Raw genomic sequence first — 18,321 nt, 5'->3', positions numbered from 1 at the left:
TATATGGAAACATCACCGCTGCAGACAGCCAGATTGTTGACACCACACGATGCGCTTATCTGTGGGAAAGAAGAATTTCCCAGGACGTTCACAGGCTGGATAAGTCTTTGTGAAGAGTGTAATCTGAAACCTTCTATTTGCGCATGTTCAGGAAGTTTGTCAGACCTGCTGGAAGAACTGAACTGAAAGGATGTGTTTTTCTCTAGTGCTGTAATGTCAGAAATAAACATCATGTAAATAGATTTCTGACTTATTTTCTTTCCCCTGCGGAAGCAGGAGGGAGGGGTTGTGCATTTTGCCCATGCTTGGGAAAATGTCGCCTATCAAAATCTCCCTGGTCTGTCTGGATATCAGCCAGAGGAGGTTACCGGTATGCAAGCTCCGAGGACAGTGAGAGGGGCCAGCCTCTATGGAGGGGGCTTGCAAACCAACACTTCTTGCTGTTTCCATTTTGGGGCTAAAGTATTCTTGCCACAGTTGCTGCATACATAAACAGTTTTTTATCTTGGTATCTCTTCACCCACTATCCCCAATAAAAAGGCTTCTGGGTATTTTTAACAAAAGTATTTTTAGGCAAGAACTAATGAGTTCTGGAAATGTAAAGAAAGGGAAGGTATCTTCTACCACATGTGGTGGACTTGTAAAGAGGTATAGGCTTTCTGGGAAATGGTATATAATGAGCTAAAGGAAACGTTTAAAAAAGGAAATGCTGCTGAATTTTCATGCAGACTTTTTTTTTAACCCACAAATTGATGGGGAAATTAGTAGGAGACTTAAGACAGGAAAAACGAGAAATGGATAGAAACCGAAAGCAGCATATTTGCTCATCCCTCACTGGCGCACTGTCTTTCACTGCTGAAGAAGAAGAAGAGGAAGAGGGAGAAGGGAGAAATCAAGAAGTGCATCTGAGTCTGTCTTGCCAGGCTAGGCTTCCAAGGACACGTCTGCATGGGAACAACAGCCACACCTGCGGCAGCTGATAAGCTGACCTTTGTGTCTGCGGCCTGCAGCGTCACGCGAAGCAACACCCACCCCCTTGCCGGTCTGTATTTCTCTTGGGGCTTTCCAGTGGGGAAAGCCCGTGTCCTTATTTCGAAGGTGAGAAGACAGTTTCCCAGTGGAGCTGGCGGATTCCCACCCCACACCTGCCCCGCTGTTTATTTGGGGTAAAGGCAGCCAGGAGGTTAGAATGGCAGGAGCAAACGCCTTCTGCCAGCCTTTGCCAGAGGAGTAAAGCATGCCAGGGAAGAGAGACCCCAGACCTTGCCAGGAAGTCACAGCTTGGAGGGTACATGCAAACTGGTACCCACATCCCATTCCTTCCACCTTATCTGCATAACCTAGCAATTCCAATTCCAAAGATTGAACATACTGCCCTTGGCTGTACTTGAGGGACGATTCCAACAGATTCCACATGAAAAACGCCCATGTCCCTGTTGAGATGGCAGTACTGAATTGGTGGCGCATGCCCTTCTGGCTTTCACTCTTTATAAAGACTTGAGGAATGAGATTATCACCTCTCTTTTATTGTCCATTCTGGGTTGCCCAGCCACTGCTGCAGTGTCTTTTCTCTTGGCAGATCAAGATGAGCAGATGACCACAAAGGTTGCAAGGTTTTTAGCTGGGGCAATCGGAATAAGGTCCACTATTTGACTATTCATTCAAAACCCTAAAATGTATTTTATATAATTGACTTTTTGATTTCTGTTCTTTGTATATCACATTGCTCTTTTGTTGCTATGGCCGATGGGTGATGCAAATAAAGATTCATTCATTCATTCCCATTCCTTCTCCACCACCACCTGGCCTCAAAATAGGCATAGACAAATCAGAATAAGCATTGGAAAGAACTTTCTGGTGGTGAGAGCTGTTTTGACAGTGGAAGGGACCAGCTCAGAAGGGGGTGGACGCTCCTTCCTTGGAGGTTTCTCAGCAGAGGTTGGAGGGCCAGCCATCAGGCATTCTTCAGTTGAGATTCCTGCGTTGCAGGGGGGTGGACCAGATGCCCTTTGGTGACCCCGATGCCCCTTGGTGGTCCCTTCTGACTCTACGATTCTATTGAATTCATGGAGGAAAAGTCTACCAGCCACAATGGCTAGTGTTATAAGAAAAACTGGCCCCAAGCCATTTCTCTCCAGCTGATCCATGAAGTTCAGGTGAAGAAGGGGATTATCATCATCGCCCCCCCCCCCGGGGTGACTGGGGAGAGGCAGCTGGGCTCACCACTGGCCTTCAGCCCCTGCCACCTCCCAGCCATGACTTTTAGTAATTGAAATATCTGTGTGCTGACAAGCGTGCAAATTCTACCTTTGGGCTGGTACAGAAGGGTTCGAAATTGGGAAAGGATATTTATCCCTTCCCAGAGCTTAAAGAACTGCAAGCTGCTGAAACTGTGACACACTTCTGACTCTCTGTTCTCGCTGCACTTAAGCTCCTCTATCCTGCAATCTTGTATTTCAATTGTTAAAAGCCGACAGGCCTGGGCAGGGCTGCTTCCAAGAAACAGATTCAGCTCAAATGCTGCCGAAATCCCCCCCCCCCCCCCGCTCCCAAGATGGGCAAAGCCCGTGCCTGACAATCACTTAATCCTTCTAATGGGTTAAAGAAAATCTTAGGAGATCCCACTTGGGGAAGTGAAGAAAGCATTGCTACTTCTGTCTGAATAATCGAAACCAGAAGCAGGAATGAAAAGGAGGCAGCCAGCTGCTGGTTTCTGTGGGTGCTTTCATGATATTCAAGGGCTTTTGAATTGCTGCGTTGGCAAGATGGAAGCACGGTTTGTAAGAACCTGGAAGTTTGTTTTTATTGCAAGAAACATGACTTTGCAAGAAATCGTACAGGCTGTTGTTTGTGGCATGGGACTGACAACTACAGTGGTACCTCAGGTTACATACGCTTCAGGTTACAGATGCTTCAGGTTACAGACTCTGCTAACCCAGAAATAGTACCTCGGGTTAAGAACTTTGCTTCAGGATGAGAACAGAAACCGTGCTCCGGTGGCAGCGGGAGGCCCCATTAGCTAAAGTGGTGTCTCAGGTTAAGAACAGTTTCAGGTTAAGAACGGACCTCCAGAACGAATTAAGTTCTTAACCTGAGGTACCACTGTATAGAGTTGGAAGGGGCCCCCAAGAGTCATCCAGTCCAGCCCCCAGCAATGGGGGAAGCACAATTAAAGAATCCCAGACAGATGACTGTCCAACCTCCGTTTAAGTACAGCTGGTGATGTGATGATGACAATCAAAACTGAGAGCCCTGTTGAAAACATGCAAGCCTCTTTGAAGCTGGGCCAGGAGTTGGATGAAATCACAACAGCTAATGGGAAAACCAGCAGATCTTGCTTCTCAGTTAGTCACAGCTTTGGATCTGGCACAGAACAAGCCGGTGTCTCTGTGTGTGATCCGCTTCCAGCTCTGCTCACAGATACCACCCTGGTTATTGTTCTTTTATGCTGCAGCTAGGGGAGGAGGGGAGGAAAGCTACACCCATTCTCCTGCGGGCCCCATCACTTAGCTGTAGCTCCCGCAACCTGGTTCATCCTTTTGGGATGGTGATGAGGACACTTAAGCGGCGGGCTAAAGTCATGCTTTTACAAAGGAGCTTGTTGGACCATCAACCTCCTCTGTTAGATTCCAGCACTCACTGGGTACAGGACCCCAAGAACTGGAAGGGACTCAGAGCATCAGCTAGACTGGTCCCCTCCATACCCACAACATCATACGCATGCACATGCACATACACAAAATAATAATTTGGAGGAGGACGGACCAGGCTGCTGCTGCTATTCGTAACTATACTTCTGTGATTTGTTCTTGTGCCGTTTTAGTGGATTGTGTTTTGTATGGATTGAATTCTATCGTAAACAAAATCTCTGCCCTTTTTCCCTTATGGGGTACCCAAGAGCCCATGTAGAGTCCTTCCCTATTGGTAGGAGAAAATAACAGAGGCCAAGCAGAGAATATTGAGAAGCAAAGCTGCTAGTAAGCCTGATCTTTATTGATCTGTTGCAACAGGGGGCTCCCTTCACACGCAGGAAAGAAGGAGGAACCCAGAAGAATGGTGTGCAAGGCCTTATATAGACATTTTGAAATTGCCACCCTGTAGATCAAGACCATCCCCAGAAACATCATACATGCATCACAGAAGGGGTGTAGCTCAAGACCACCACCCCAGATAAAGGTAAAGGGGACCCCTGACCATTAGGTCCAGTCGTGGCCGACTCTGGGGTTGCAGTGCTCATCTCGCTTTATTGGCTGAGGGAGCCGGTGTACAGCTTCCGGGTCATGTGGCCAGCAGGACTAAGCCGCTTCTGGCGAAACCAGAGCAGGGCACGGAAATGCCCTTTACCTTCCTGCCAGAGCAGTACCTATTTATCTACTTGGACTTTGACGTGCTTTTGAACTGCTAGGTGGGCAGGAGCAGGGACCGAGCAACAGGAGCTCACCCTGTCGCGGGGATTCGAACCGCTGACCTTCTGATCGGCAAGTCCTAGGCTCTGTGGTTTAACCCACAGCACCATCCAAGTCCCACCACCCCAGATACATCATACCTAAATCACAGAAAAGCTGGTCTAAAACAGAAATTTGAATGTTGTTTTTCTCCTGTCTGGCAGGTTACTTGATTGGATACCTTGGGGAGCCTGGCCAGTCTTTTGTAATGATAAATACTTAGTAATGATAAACACTTAGTTCCTGAGTCAGGTCACAGGCTCACCCACAAACACAGACATACCCTTAAGACAGGATTTGTGAAGGAAAGGACAATGGGGAGGCTTTTCCATTTTCCTTTGACCTTGCAGAGAAAACATTTGGTCAGTTTGGGAATCAAAAATGGTTCTAGGTCGATCTTCCTGTGCTGATCTATGTACGTGCTTGGTTGGTACACTTATGAACATTGAACATACAGTTACAGATAGGTAGCCGTGTTGGTCTGCCATAGTCAAAGCAAAATAAAAAAAAATCCTTCCAGTAGCACCTTAAAGACTAACTAAGTTAGTTCTTGGTATGAGCTTTGGTGTGCATGCTCACTTCTTCAGATATCTGAAGAATTGGTATCTGAAGAAGTGTGCATGCACACGAAAGCTCATACCTAGAACTAACTTAGTTAGTCTTTAAGGTGCTACTGGAAGGAATTTTTTTATTTTGTGATTGAACATACAGTATATCTAAGACCTCAAAATTCCTATCACAATGCCTTCTTCCTTCCTTGCCTGTCTTGTGAACTGCCCTCTGGCCTGTGCAAAATCAGGATAAACTGCACATTTTGTTAGGAAACTGGGAAGCTGCCTTATACTGACTCAAACCGCAGGCCCTTCCTGCTAAGTATTGTCTACCATGACTGACATCAATGGCTCTGGAGGATTTTAGGCAGGAGTCTCTCCCAACTATCCCTGGAGAGGATGCCAAGAATTGAACCTGGCACCTTTTGCATGCTGGACAGATGCTCCACCTCTGAGCTGTGGCCCTTCCCAAGAGGAGAAAGGACACCATGCTGGCTGATAGTGGATTTGCCTCTGTGGACACGGCTTGTTCCTAAGCACCGGCTAAAACAGGGGCAGCAGGTATGCAGGTGAGAGATGGCAGGCAGTCCTGCTCAGACTTTTGACCAGAGGCGTGGAGCTGCTGTCAGCAGAAGAGTGGAAACTCCCGCAGAGCCTGGCTTCTGTTTACACGCTGCCAGTGACCTCGCAACATCCTGGCTGGCTGCTTGGCCTGAGATGGCCCTTGTAGGAAATGGGGAAGAGAGGGAGAACATGTTTGCTGCTACTGGGCTTTGGTAGTAAGAGAGTCTCCTGCATTCGGGAAGCCCAGAGGTCAAGGTCCTTGTGGTCCTTGAGCTTTCAAGAGGCTCCGTCTTCAAGGGATGAGCAATGGAAAAAACATTTGGCCTTGGGGGCTTACAGCATCCATCAAAACGGGACAGGTTGGGAAGGGGCCAAGGGACAGATGTGGGGAAGTACAAAAAAGGATGAAGTCAGGGAGGGATGTGCTTTTGGCACTGCAAGGGAAGTAGGGTGAAAGCACGAAGAGCGGAACCTCAGCTGTTGAACATAATCTGTTCTGGAAGACAGTTCCACTTCCTGAATGTTCGACAACCGAGGTGCAATTGCCGGTCGGCAAAATCCATTGGAAAAAAGTGCCGTTTGACTTCCGAAGCGTTCGACAACCGAGGTTCTACTGTACAGTTGTACCTCTGTTTACAAACTTACTTTGTTCCGAAAGTCTGTTCTTACACGGAAAGCATTCTTAAACCTAGGAGCGCTTTCCCCAATGAGGCCTCCTGCCGCCAGTACCCTTCCACCAGTCGCCATCTGTTTGTCTTCCGGGGCAAAGTTTGCTAGCCAGAACACCTACCTGTAGTTTTGCGGACTGCCTTGCCTGAATCGTTCATTAACAGGACTCCTCTTAGATCGAGGTACCACTGTACTTGTATGACAGCCATCATCAAATATCTGAAGGTCTGTCACACGGACAATGGTGCAAGCTGGTTTCCTGCTGCTCCAGAAGGCAGGATCTGAACCAATGGGTCAACAGTGTGACGTATCAGCAAAAAAAAGCTAATGCTACCCTAGGCTGCATCAACAGAAGTCTAGTTTCCAGATCAAGGGAAGTAAGAGGGCCACTCTATTCTCTCTTGGCACCCAGAACCAGACACAGGAGTCTTGGGCAGCTCTGGGTGCCAGTTAAAGAAGGATATTGACAAGCTGGAATGAGTGACCCAGATGATCATGGATCTCGAAACTAAGCCTTGGGAGGAACAACTGAGAGAGCTGGGGATGCTTAACCTGGGAAAGAGGACACTGAGAGGAGATCATAGAATTGCAGAGATGGAAGGGACCTTGGGGTCATCTAGTCCAATCCTCTGCAAAGCTCGCTCCACATTCCTTGCAGTGCCATCTTGAAATATCTGATGGGCTGTCATGTGGAAGATGTGGGATGTGATACATAAGTAGCAGTCAAGTACAACATTCCTTGTTTTCCTAGAGTGGACATGCAGGGGAATGTTTGGTCCAGCCAGTCGAAAACTTCCTGTTTCCTCCTGGCTGAGACATCCTTCCTTTGCATGTGACTAGAGGTGGGCGTGACCTAACCTGTCAAGGTAACAAAAGGACGAGTCACGCAGCACTCTCTCTCTTTGACTTCCTCCGTTGTTGGAGCAGCTTTTTAGCTAGAGATGCTTTGTTGGCACTCAGCCAACAGAGGACACTGGGATTATCTCCATATGGGGTAGGTCCACATGTATATACTTTGTAACTAAGTCTGTCTTCAGGGATTCAACCGTGAACTGAATGTGAGTAAACTTCTTTTATTGACTTTAAGCAAGATTGTGGTGTGTTTATTCTTTTAAGAGGGATATAAGGGAAATTACCAGGAACCTAGTATTGAGAGGCTTACACAAGCCTCTCAACCAGATACCCCCTGTGCGTTTAAAAGGGGAATGTGAAACTCTGCTAAGTAAAGGAACTTGCTAGCCCAAGTTAGGAAGGATATTAATAAACAATATATCCTCTCCTGCCTCCCTGAACATTCCCACAGAAGATGGAGCAAGTTTGCTTTCTACTTCTTCCTATGTCTTCGGAGTTTTCCCTTTCTGTAGTATTTCATTTAAGAGTTTTTTAAATAGAAGTGCTAAAACCTCTTCCATTTTCTTATAGTGTAGAATGGGAAGTCCATCTGGTCCTAGTTTAGAATTTATTATTACCTGGTGGATCTCCATTGTTGTGATCGGTGCATTTAATTGTAGAATTTTTTCTTATGATATTTTTGGAATCTCCTTCCCTTCTAGATACGATGACTTCTCCTGATCATTCTCTTTTCCCGCCTTGTATAATTTACTAAAATATTCTAGAAAACAGTTCACCATTTCATCTTGTTTGCCCAGAACTTGATCATCTTGGACAAGTTTGTTGATTTGTTTTTCTTTTTGTTTCTTTTTTAACGCTTTTAAATTATGAAATTGAGAAGAAAATCAAATGGATGAAACAAACAAACAAAAAATTGAATTAGGGAACAGACCAGGAAAATTACTTGCTTGGCAGTTAGAAAAGAAGCAAGTTTGCTTTCTGTTGCTCCAGAGAGTAGAACCCAACTCCCCAATGGATTCAAATGACGTGAAAGGAGATTCCGACAAAAGGATCTCAGCATAAATAACAGCGTGTGAGGGTTTATTGCAAACAAAAGACTTACCAGCTTTTTTTTAAAAAGGGAGAGCCATACAAAGTTCACACGGAAGCATAATATTGCTTACTTTAACTTACCTGTGGAAACAACTCAGAGGCTATTAAGAAGAAAAATGGTAACAAGAAGAAGATTGAAAGATGGGACTGGTGAATACTAAAAGCAGCAGAAATATGAGATGATCTCGAAGCATGGGAAGCCCCAACAAAAATGTATAATTTATTATATATATTGGTATAATTTGGAATAATTAATGTGATATGATTGGATTGTTAAAATGGAAAACTTAATAAAAATAATTATATATATAAAAAAACAAAACAGGCAGAACTTCCTGAGAGTAAGAACCATTCAACAGTGGAACGGACTCCCATGGAAGGTGGTGGACTCTCTTCCCCTGGAGGTTTTGCAGCAGAGGCTGGATGGACACCTGTCAGGAATTCTTCAGGCCATTGGTCTGTCTAGCTGGAGATGCCATCAGAGATGGACCTGGGATCTCCAGCGTGCAAGGCAGGTGCTGCAAACTCCAGCCTGCTTCCCCAGTGCCAAGGGCTGAAGGCGACCACGTTGCAGGTTCCCGATGGACAGAGCGGGAGAGTTTTGCCGCCCTTCCCTCCTCCTGCTGCTCAGTTTCTGCAGCTGCCGCCCAGCATTTTGGGACTCCCCCAGGAGATGATCCATCTGCTTGTCAGAGGGGATATTGGATCCCTGTGGGAAGAAATCAACAGCAAATGTTTGTCTGCACAAAGCCATTAAATCTGCAGCCATGTTTATCCAATAAGGTAGAAACGAAGGAAGTGCCAAACTCCAAAAGGGATTTGGAAGGATCCCAAGCCTTGCGCTAGAAATCCACCCAGAGCCTTGGATGGTCTGCTAGCTGCCTAGTAGTCCTTTTTGCAGGTGGAAACCCAGAGTGAAGGAATGTGAGAAGGAAGCTGGATCACAGCCAGCAGTTTTAATCTGTTCTTAGTCTATTGCCATTTTAACTTTTCAAAAGCCGTAAATTATTGTTTTTAATTTTGCTGGGCAATAGCTTCACTGTTCTATTTTATTATTATTATTATTATTATTATTATTATTATTATTATTATTATTATAGCATTGCTTGATGCAATGTCATCTCCCTGCAAAGAAATCAGAATGGATGCCATCAAATAGCCAGAAATTCCTCCTTGCTTTAAAGAGGAAGGCCAGCAAGCACGCATCCTGACTCCTGAACGGTGTCTCCTTCGAGGACTTCTTCCTGTCTTTTGGGGGCACCCTGCCATGAATCCAGCGGACTTTCTTTGACCTTCCCTGCTGGGAAAGCGGGAAGAACGTTCTCCTGTGTGTGAGCAGCACACAGGAATGACACCCACTCTCCCAGATAAGCCTTTCCCTATCCTATCTCTTGCTCATGGGTGCTTCTGGCACGTTCTGCTATCAGTTTCTGTTCTGGTTTCAGGACTTGTTTTCAAAAACATTTTCCTGAAAGGAGAAGGCCAGAACTTGTGACCCAGGCTGAGGCCACCAAGGGAGATTTCCAGAGCAGAAGGGACTCCCTGGCTGGTTCCCAGAAGCAGCTGGTTGTAGGAAATGTTTGCATTGGTGGCGAAAACATCACAAACAGCCGCTGCAGGCTGGAGAAATAGAAACTTGGCACTTCGTAGGTGAACCAGCTCTTTGCTGAAGCGCCAAGTTGATCTGGTCTTGGAAACAGAGAACTGGGGCGCAGAACTCAGTTGGCGGCTGTTGCATAGCTTGATTAAAAAATATATTTTAGGAAAGGGAAAGCCAAAAGATCAAGGGGATGGAGTGGAACATTGCTATGTACTGAGTTGAATAGGATCCAGAATGCAGCAGTCTGATTGGTCCTAGAACGATAGGATTCAGAATGCAGCAGTCTGATGGGTCCTAGAACAATAGGATCCAGAATGCAGCAGTCTGATTGGTCAGCAGGAGCCACCCAATCCAACTCCAGGTGGAAGTGAATCCGCAACCAGATTGGCCTACAGGAGAATCCCGGAATTAGCCAATCACGTGGGGCCCATTGTGTAAATAATGTATATAAAGCAGACATTCTGGGGGAACTTCCATTCCTCCTCACCACTATGAGCTGAAGAAAGAGCATGAAATCCACACTCGACTCTGAGTATATTTCAAACATTTTTAGTTTAGAGAAAACGCAAGGAAGAGGCAGCATGACAGAAGTTTATGGAATTATGCATGACCTGGAGAAAGTGGAGAAAGAAAGGTGAAATATATTCAGAGTCGCAAAGTGATTTCATGCTCTTTATTCAGCTCATAGTGGTGAGGAGGAATGAATGAGAGTCCCCTCAAAGTATCTGCTTTATATACATTATTTACACAATGGGCTGCACATGATTGGCTAATTCCGGAATTCTACTGTAAGCCAATCAGGTTGTGGATTCACTTCTATCTGGAGCATGATTGGGTAGTTCCTGCCAACCAATCATACTGCTGCATTGTTCTAAGACCAATCAGACTGCTGCATTCTGAATCCTATTGTTCTAGGACCAATCAGACTGCTGCAGTTTGGATCCTATTCAACTCAGTACATAACAAAAGGTTTTTCTCTCCCATAGCTCTGGAACTCCTGGACATCCATTGCAGCTGAAAATTGGTAGATCCAGGCCAGATAAGTGCAGTGCAGAGTTCAACTGCGGAACTCCCTGCCACAGGAGACAGGCATGGCTGCCAACCTAGATGGCTTTAAAAGAGGATCAGACAAATTCATGGAGGAGAGTTCACACGTGGATGGCTGGGGGTGCTGGGGGTGCAGTGGGGTCTCAAAACTTGAAAAACCACCCCAGCTGTTTCTACGCCAGTTTCCTTTCCTACTGCTGCCTGGGACATTTGCTCTTCTGCAACCAATTAAAACAGAATTTAATATATTATTTCTGATAGTCTCACAATTGCAGGTTCCCCTGGGCAAAATCTTGCAAAGTGTTAGCTCTAATTTGACTCTAAGTTGGCAAAGGCCCTTTAATTGTTTTCTGTTCCTTCCTGGACACCAGCCGTTTAATTACTGGTTTCATTTTTTAGGTATCATAGCAATCTGACCACCCAATCATTCGTTCTTTACTGATCTCTATTTTCATTTCCTTAATTGTGCTTTAGCAAATAATGAAACTCACAAGACTTGTTTCAATCGAGAGAAAAGACTTTTCTGATGTTTCATTCCCTTTCCTTTCTTGAGACCTTGCGAGAAATCCCCTTCTTGTCGGAAGGAGCAGCCTGCCCTCTGGTGGACGAATCTGCACATGGCGGGATTAACATTTCAGGCATCTGAGGAAGGGACCCGTGCAGAAATTCTGTCCTTAAGGTCCAACAGCAACCCCTCAAAAATAGCAGGTAGCTCTGTCAATTCGCTGGAGAAAAACTCCATCATCCCTGCATCAGGGCATCACAAGATATGGAGACTTCCCTTGAATTTTTCATATTGAAGGTAACTTTTCTGTCTCTCTGGAATCACTGCCTTGCCATTCCGGCAAGATGCTTTTCTGCAGACACTGACAGACAGGCTTATCCCTCTGGGTCCCTCAACCCAAAACTTATTTTAAAAATTTTTTTCACAACGAAATATTATTATTGAATTTTATGCATATAACCCAAATAGCAAAACAGAGCTTCACGAAGCAATTGTTTAAAAACTAAACTGCAACCAAACCCAAGGTGGGTAAGGGATGTTGTATTCACAAGAAGAAATGATAAAGCTGGTTTATCTGGCTATTTTCACTAAGATTCAGACAGGTAAGGGGAGGGGACCATAGTAAGAAATGAGAAAGCAAGGAAGAGGTGAGGGGCCCTGACTTTCAAGAGATACAGAAACATAAACCGGTGACTGAAACCATCAGAGACACAAGGGGTACAAGGAATAAAAGGCTCTATACTACGCCAAGAAACTCTTTCAGCCAACTAGATGTTAGTTATCCTAAGTTTATTGAGAGAGAAATTGTGGAAGAGACAAATGTCAATTTTCCTCCTTCCTTTAATGGGTTCAGTAAAATCCCACCAAATTGAGATGAAAAGAAGTGTCCACAAGACAGATGTGATTTGACACAAACCTCCTTTCTGAGCCCCTAACTGCCTGCAAGGACATGGGAGGACAAGGAAGAGAATTAAATGTTGAAAGCGGTGGAGGGGATTTTTTGGGGGGTGTGGGTGAGGGGATATCTCTGAGCAACAGCTGCCTCTAGAAGCGAAATCCAGTGTGGTGCAGTGGTTAGAGGGCTGGACTGTGACCTGGGAGAGGTAAAGGGACCCCTGACCATTAGGTCCAGTCATGGCTGACACTGGGGTTGTGGCTTTACTGGTCGAGGGAGCCGATGTTTGTCCGCAGACAGTTTTTCCAGGTCATGTGGCCAGCATGACTAAGCCACTTCTGGCGAACCAGAGCAGTGCATGGAAATGCCACTTACCTTCCTGCTGGAGCGGTACCTATTGATCTACTTGCACTTTGACGTGCTTTCGAACTGCTAGGTTGGCAGGAGCAGGGACTGAGCAACAGGAGATCACTCCATTGCGGGGATTCGAACTGCCAAACTTCCGATTGGTAAGTCCAAGGCTCTGTGGTTTAGACCACAGCGCCACCTGCGTCCCTGTCATAGATATTACTCCACATTTATTACGCTATTTTTGTGATATACAAATGGCATGAGAAAACTTGGAATAATTATTTGTACAACATTATCCTTGTTTATAAAACCCAATAAAAGTTATTCAAAAATAAAATAATATAACTGAAATTGTGGGCTCCTACTGCCCAGGCAACTGAGGATCCGAGTGGAGGATTCTTTCAGGAGGGGCAGGGTGCCTGCTCTGTGCAGACCGATGGGGCGAAGGGCACCGTGTTTGCTCAGGTGTGTGCATGTGGGGGGTCTGAGGCCCACTTCCAGCCACCTCTTGTTGATGCCATCCTAATCCTACCGCATCTAATCCTCCTGACGGTCAGATTTGCCAAGAATGTGCCTGCCAACCCTGCTCAGTTCAGAAGGGGATTCCCCCCCCCCTCCAAAACACACAACAGAAGAGACAACAAAGCAGGTGAAACAATGCCTGTTGATTTGCAAAGGTGTGCGGGAGCCTTGGCCGACTGCTTATTTTTATCGGGTCCATGTTTTGAATCGAGCAAGTGGGGCGTAGAGAAACATCCGGCGATTTCTTGCAACACTGAAGATACTGGGAACAAACCCTTGAACGCTTTTGCGCACACACAAAGAACCTCTTCAGTCTCTTTGCCCGAGGGGGATAAGGAGCAAACTCCATCGCGAGGGGTTCAAAGCAGGGATGCAGAGCAGAAACTTCCCCAGCACTTAATTTTTCTGCAGAAAATCTTTTGCTTCATAAATTCATTGGGCTGCCTGTTGCAAATAGATGTTAGGCAAGCCTCATCGAATTGCAGAGTCCCCTTGGGGTCATCTGGTCCAACCCCCTGCAATTGAGGAATTGTAGCTAAAAATCCCTAACAAATGGCCGTCCAACCTGGCCTTCCAACCTGGGAAGTTTCAAGGTTTTTAGCTTTGGTTACTAAATATAAATAAAATGAGGTCTAGGGCACCAAAACTCCCCCCCCCCCAGTGCAAATTATCTAGTGAAAATCACCCTAATTTGCATAGGAATTATTTCCAGAAAAAAATTCAGTTCATTTTCCCCTCCAAAACACCCAGTCTACTTGCTTAAAGTGAGCAAATGGACACCACAATAATAATCAAGGGTACAATGGGGGTCAGTTGTTATGATCCAGATCGGACCCTCAGCTGCCTATTCCTAGTCTGGTGCAAGCATGCGGTGGAGTTTCAGGCTTACTCTTTTCTGAGAAAAGAGTTCTGTGAAACCTGAAAACTTGCATGCAACTTGCATCTGGCCAATGCAAGACAGCTCCCCAAACAGCAACTCTCCCCCTTGAACTCTTCCTGGTATGTTCCTTTCCGATATTCACAGCAGCTGAGAATTAGCATTTCCCCATTTGAAGAACACAGAACCGAGGGCCCAATCCTTCCTTCCTTCCTCGAAGCTCTCTTCTGCTTTTTTCCAGAGGGAAAGTGAGTTTGGTTTCATCTACAGTCACCCGTCTTAGCTGATACACCAGGTACTTTCTACGCTCTAACTTTCCCCTAACTTTCACTCCCCCATGAATCTGAATACTTTTCCCTAGGAGCGGAAAAATTTAAGAAGTCATAGAATCCTAGAGTTGGAAGAGACCACAAGGGCCATCGAGTCCAACCCCCTGCCAAGCAGGAAACACCATCAGAGCACTCCTGACATATGGTTGTCAAGCCTCTGCTTAAAGACCTCCAAAGAAGGAGACTCCACCACACTCCTGGGCAGCAAATTCCACTGTCAAACAGCTCTTACTGTCAGGAAGTTCTTCCTAACGTTTAGGTGGAATCTTCTTGACTATTGACTAGTGGGGTGCCACAGGGTTCTGTCTTGGGGCCGGTCTTATTCAACATCTTTATCAACGACTTGGATGATGGACTCAAGGGCATCCTGATCAAATTTGCAGATGACACCAAACTGGGAGGGGTGGCTAACACCCCAGAGGACAGGATCACACTTCAAAACGACCTTGACAGATTAGAGAACTGGGCCAAAACAAACAAGATGAATTTTAACAGGGAGAAATGTAAAGTATTGCACTTGGGCAAAAAAAATGAGAGGCACAAATACAAGATGGGTGACACCTGGCTTGAGAGCAGTACATGTGAAAAGGATCTAGGAGTCTTGGTTGACCACAAACTTGACATGAGCCAACAGTGCGACGCGGCAGCTAAAAAAGCCAATGCAATTCTGGGCTGCATCAATAGGAGTATAGCATCTAGATCAAGGGAAGTAATAGTGCCACTGTATTCTGTTCTGGTCAGACCTCACCTGGAGTACTGTGTCCAGTTCTGGGCACCACAGTTCAAGAAGGACACTGACAAACTGGAACGTGTCCAGAGGAGGGCAACCAAAACGGTCAAAGGCCTGGAAACGATGCCTTATGAGGAACGGCTAAGGGAGCTGGGCATGTTTAGCCTGGAGAAGAGGAGGTTAAGGGGTGATATGATAGCCATGTTCAAATATATAAAAGGATGTCACATAGAGGAGGGAGAAAGGTTGTTTTCTGCTGCTCCAGAGAAGCGGACACGGAGCAATGGCTCCAAACTACAAGAAAGAAGATTCCACCTAAACATTAGGAAGAACTTCCTGACAGTAAGAGCTGTTCGACAGTGGAATTGGCTGCCCAGGAGTGTGGTGGAGTCTCTTTCTTTGGAGGTCTTTAAGCAGAGGCTTGACAACCATATGTCAGGAGTGCTGTGATGGTGTTTCATGCTTGGCAGGGGGTTGGACTCGATGGCCTTTGTGGTCTCTTCCAACTCTATGATTCTATGATTCTTTCTTGTAGTTTGGAACCATTGCTCCGTGTCCGCTTCTCTGGAGCAGCAGAAAACAACCTTTCTCCCTCCTCTATGTGACATCCTTTTATATATTTGAACATGGCTATCATATCACCCTTTAACCTCCTCTTCTCCAGGCTAAACATGCCCAGCTCCCTTAGCTGTCAGTCAGTGGAGTCAGTCACTCAATGGAGAGGCTGTAGCTTCACAGCCCCAGACTCAATCCCTGGCAGGCAGCATCTTCAAGCAGGACTGGGAGACATGTGCCTGAAATCATCATCGTTTGAAGGACCAGGTGCGCAGCCTGGGAGTCATTCTGGACTCACAGCTGTCCATGGAGGTGCAGGTCAATTCTGTGTTCAGGGCAGCTGTCTCCCAGCTCCATCTGGTACGCAGGATGAGACCCTCCCTGCCTGCAGACTGTCTCGCCAGAGTGGTGCATGCTCTGGTTATCTCCTGCTTGGAGTACTGCAATGGGCTCTGTGTGGGGCTACCTTTGAAGGCGACCCAGAAACTACAACTAATCCAGAATGCTCAGAGATACAGAGAGAGAAGCGCAGTTCATGCTCTGCTCACGTGTAGCAGAGAAAGTGTGAGTGCGGGGCCACGGGGCCTCTTCTTCCAGGCAGTGTGTAAAAGAAGCACAGCATTGAGCATCTACACAAATAGGATGCTTTGCATCTCATGGGGCTGTGGAATGGCAGATTTGGAAGGGAGCCTGAGGGGTATAAAATCAGAGAAATACATAGTTGGGCTTCAGTGCTCATCTGCTCCAGCTAGAATAGAGTTGCTGAGAAGAAGGAGAAGGAGAAAGAGTTTTTGAGCTATTTTTAAGGAAATTAGCCAAAATCCACATTTCCAACACTTCTGGACTACATTTTCTCCCATACACTGTTTCTGGCAGCCAAATCCCAGCAATGTCTGGAAAATTCCAGACCTATGGTGACCCTAAACTAGAAGCATTCAGTATGGTAGACCCAAATCTGTGGAACTCCCTTCCAGTTGAGGTCACACAGCATCCCCCTTCACTGAACGCCTGGCATTAGCTCAATACTTTTTTCAGCCCAGCGGGGCACTTTAACTGAAGCCAGGTTTGGCGGTTTCAACCAGTGTTTTTTTCCCTGGGGGTACGCAGAGGTACACATACCCCTAAACATTTTGTGAATCTTTGTACTTTTGTCCATTTATTTTTTCCCGATTTGAACTGGAAAATGGTGATTTCCTTGAGTCAAAATGAGAGTATCCCAAAACATTTTTTTAAAAAAGAAAAAAAGCACTGGTTTTAACTAACATGCTTAAAAGCAAAGCAAAACAAAAACGCCTCCATTTGTATCTTATTCATTTAATTTATTTATTGAATTCCTATACTGCCCTTCATCCAAGGATCACAGGGCGGTTTACAATATGGGAGCACATGGACTCAGACTGAAGGTGTGAAATAAACCATAGTTCTTAAAGCTACAACCGTCTCTGCTGCGTCTTCAGTTCTCCAAAGAAGCACAAACTCTGGGGAGGCCTGGAACCCCTGGGATCTTGCTACTGCTCCACAGAGTGAGGACGGCTCCCAACATCCATAACAATAAGATGCTTGGGGTGTTGTAAGAAAAAGCTGCTCCTTTTTCCTTATGGGGTTTCCAAGAGCCTGTATAGAGTCCTTAAGTGGGTTCCCTATTGGTAGGAGAAAATACCAGAGGCCAACCAGAGAATATTGAGAAGCAAAGTGGCTAGTAAGCCTGATCTTTATTAACTGTTGCAACAGGGTCCCCCACTCCCCCCTTGCAGGAAGGGAAGAGAGGAACCCAGAACAATGGTGTGCAAGCTCTTATACAGACTTTTGAAATTGCCTCCCCTGTAACTCAAGACCACCCCCCAAAACATCATACATACATCACTGAAGGAGGCGGTCTACAGCAGAAATTTGAGTGTGTTGCTTCTCTCCTGTCTGCCATGATACCTGATAATGCCTTCCTTGATTGCATGTTCTCGGTAGCATGGCCATTCCTTTGAGATGGTAAATACTTAGTTACAGAATCTCTTACGCATATTGAGAGTGTGCTCAGGTTAACAGATACTTGCCAGACTGTATTTACAGGGAGGTGTAAGCAGCCCCCACAGTCCAAAGACCATTGGAAAGCTTCCCCTATTTCCTTCCTCCTTGCAGAGAAATAGTTGAGGTCCATTTGGGAGAGTCAAAATGGCTTCAGGATTGTTCTCCTGTACTATTTCAGGCATAGGGATGCGGGTGGCGCTGTGGGTTAAACCGCAGAGCCTAGGACTTGCCAATCAGAAGGTCGGCGGTTCGAATCCCTGCGACGGGGTGAGCTCCCGTTGCTCAGTCCCTGCTCCTGCCAACCTAGCAGTTCAAAAGCACGTCAAAGTGCAAGTAGATAAATAGGTACCGCTCCAGCGGGAAGGTAAACAGCGTTTCCGTGCGCTGCTCTGGTTTGCCAGAAGTGGCTTAGTCCTGCTGGCCACATGACCCAGAAGCTGTATGCCGTCTCTCTCGGCCAGTAAAGCGAGATGAGCGCTGCAACCCCAGAGTCGTCCGTGACTGGACCTAACGGTCAGGGGTCCCTTTACCTTTTTACCTTTACTATTTCAGACACGTGGTTTATATACTTATGTATGTGTTTGCCTTGTACATTTATGAACATTTATTTTATATATATAAGTCCTTAGAATTCCTATAACGGGGAAACAGAGAGCGCTCCTATGATACTGAGAGAGAGCAGAACATCTGGTGGACAGCTTCCCAGTGAGAGAGG

Source organism: Podarcis erhardii, assembly GCF_964252035.2.
Source record: "Podarcis erhardii genome assembly, chromosome: 11".
NCBI classification, from domain to species: Eukaryota; Metazoa; Chordata; class Lepidosauria; order Squamata; family Lacertidae; genus Podarcis; species Podarcis erhardii.
Note: the sequence above shows the minus strand (reverse complement) of the source record.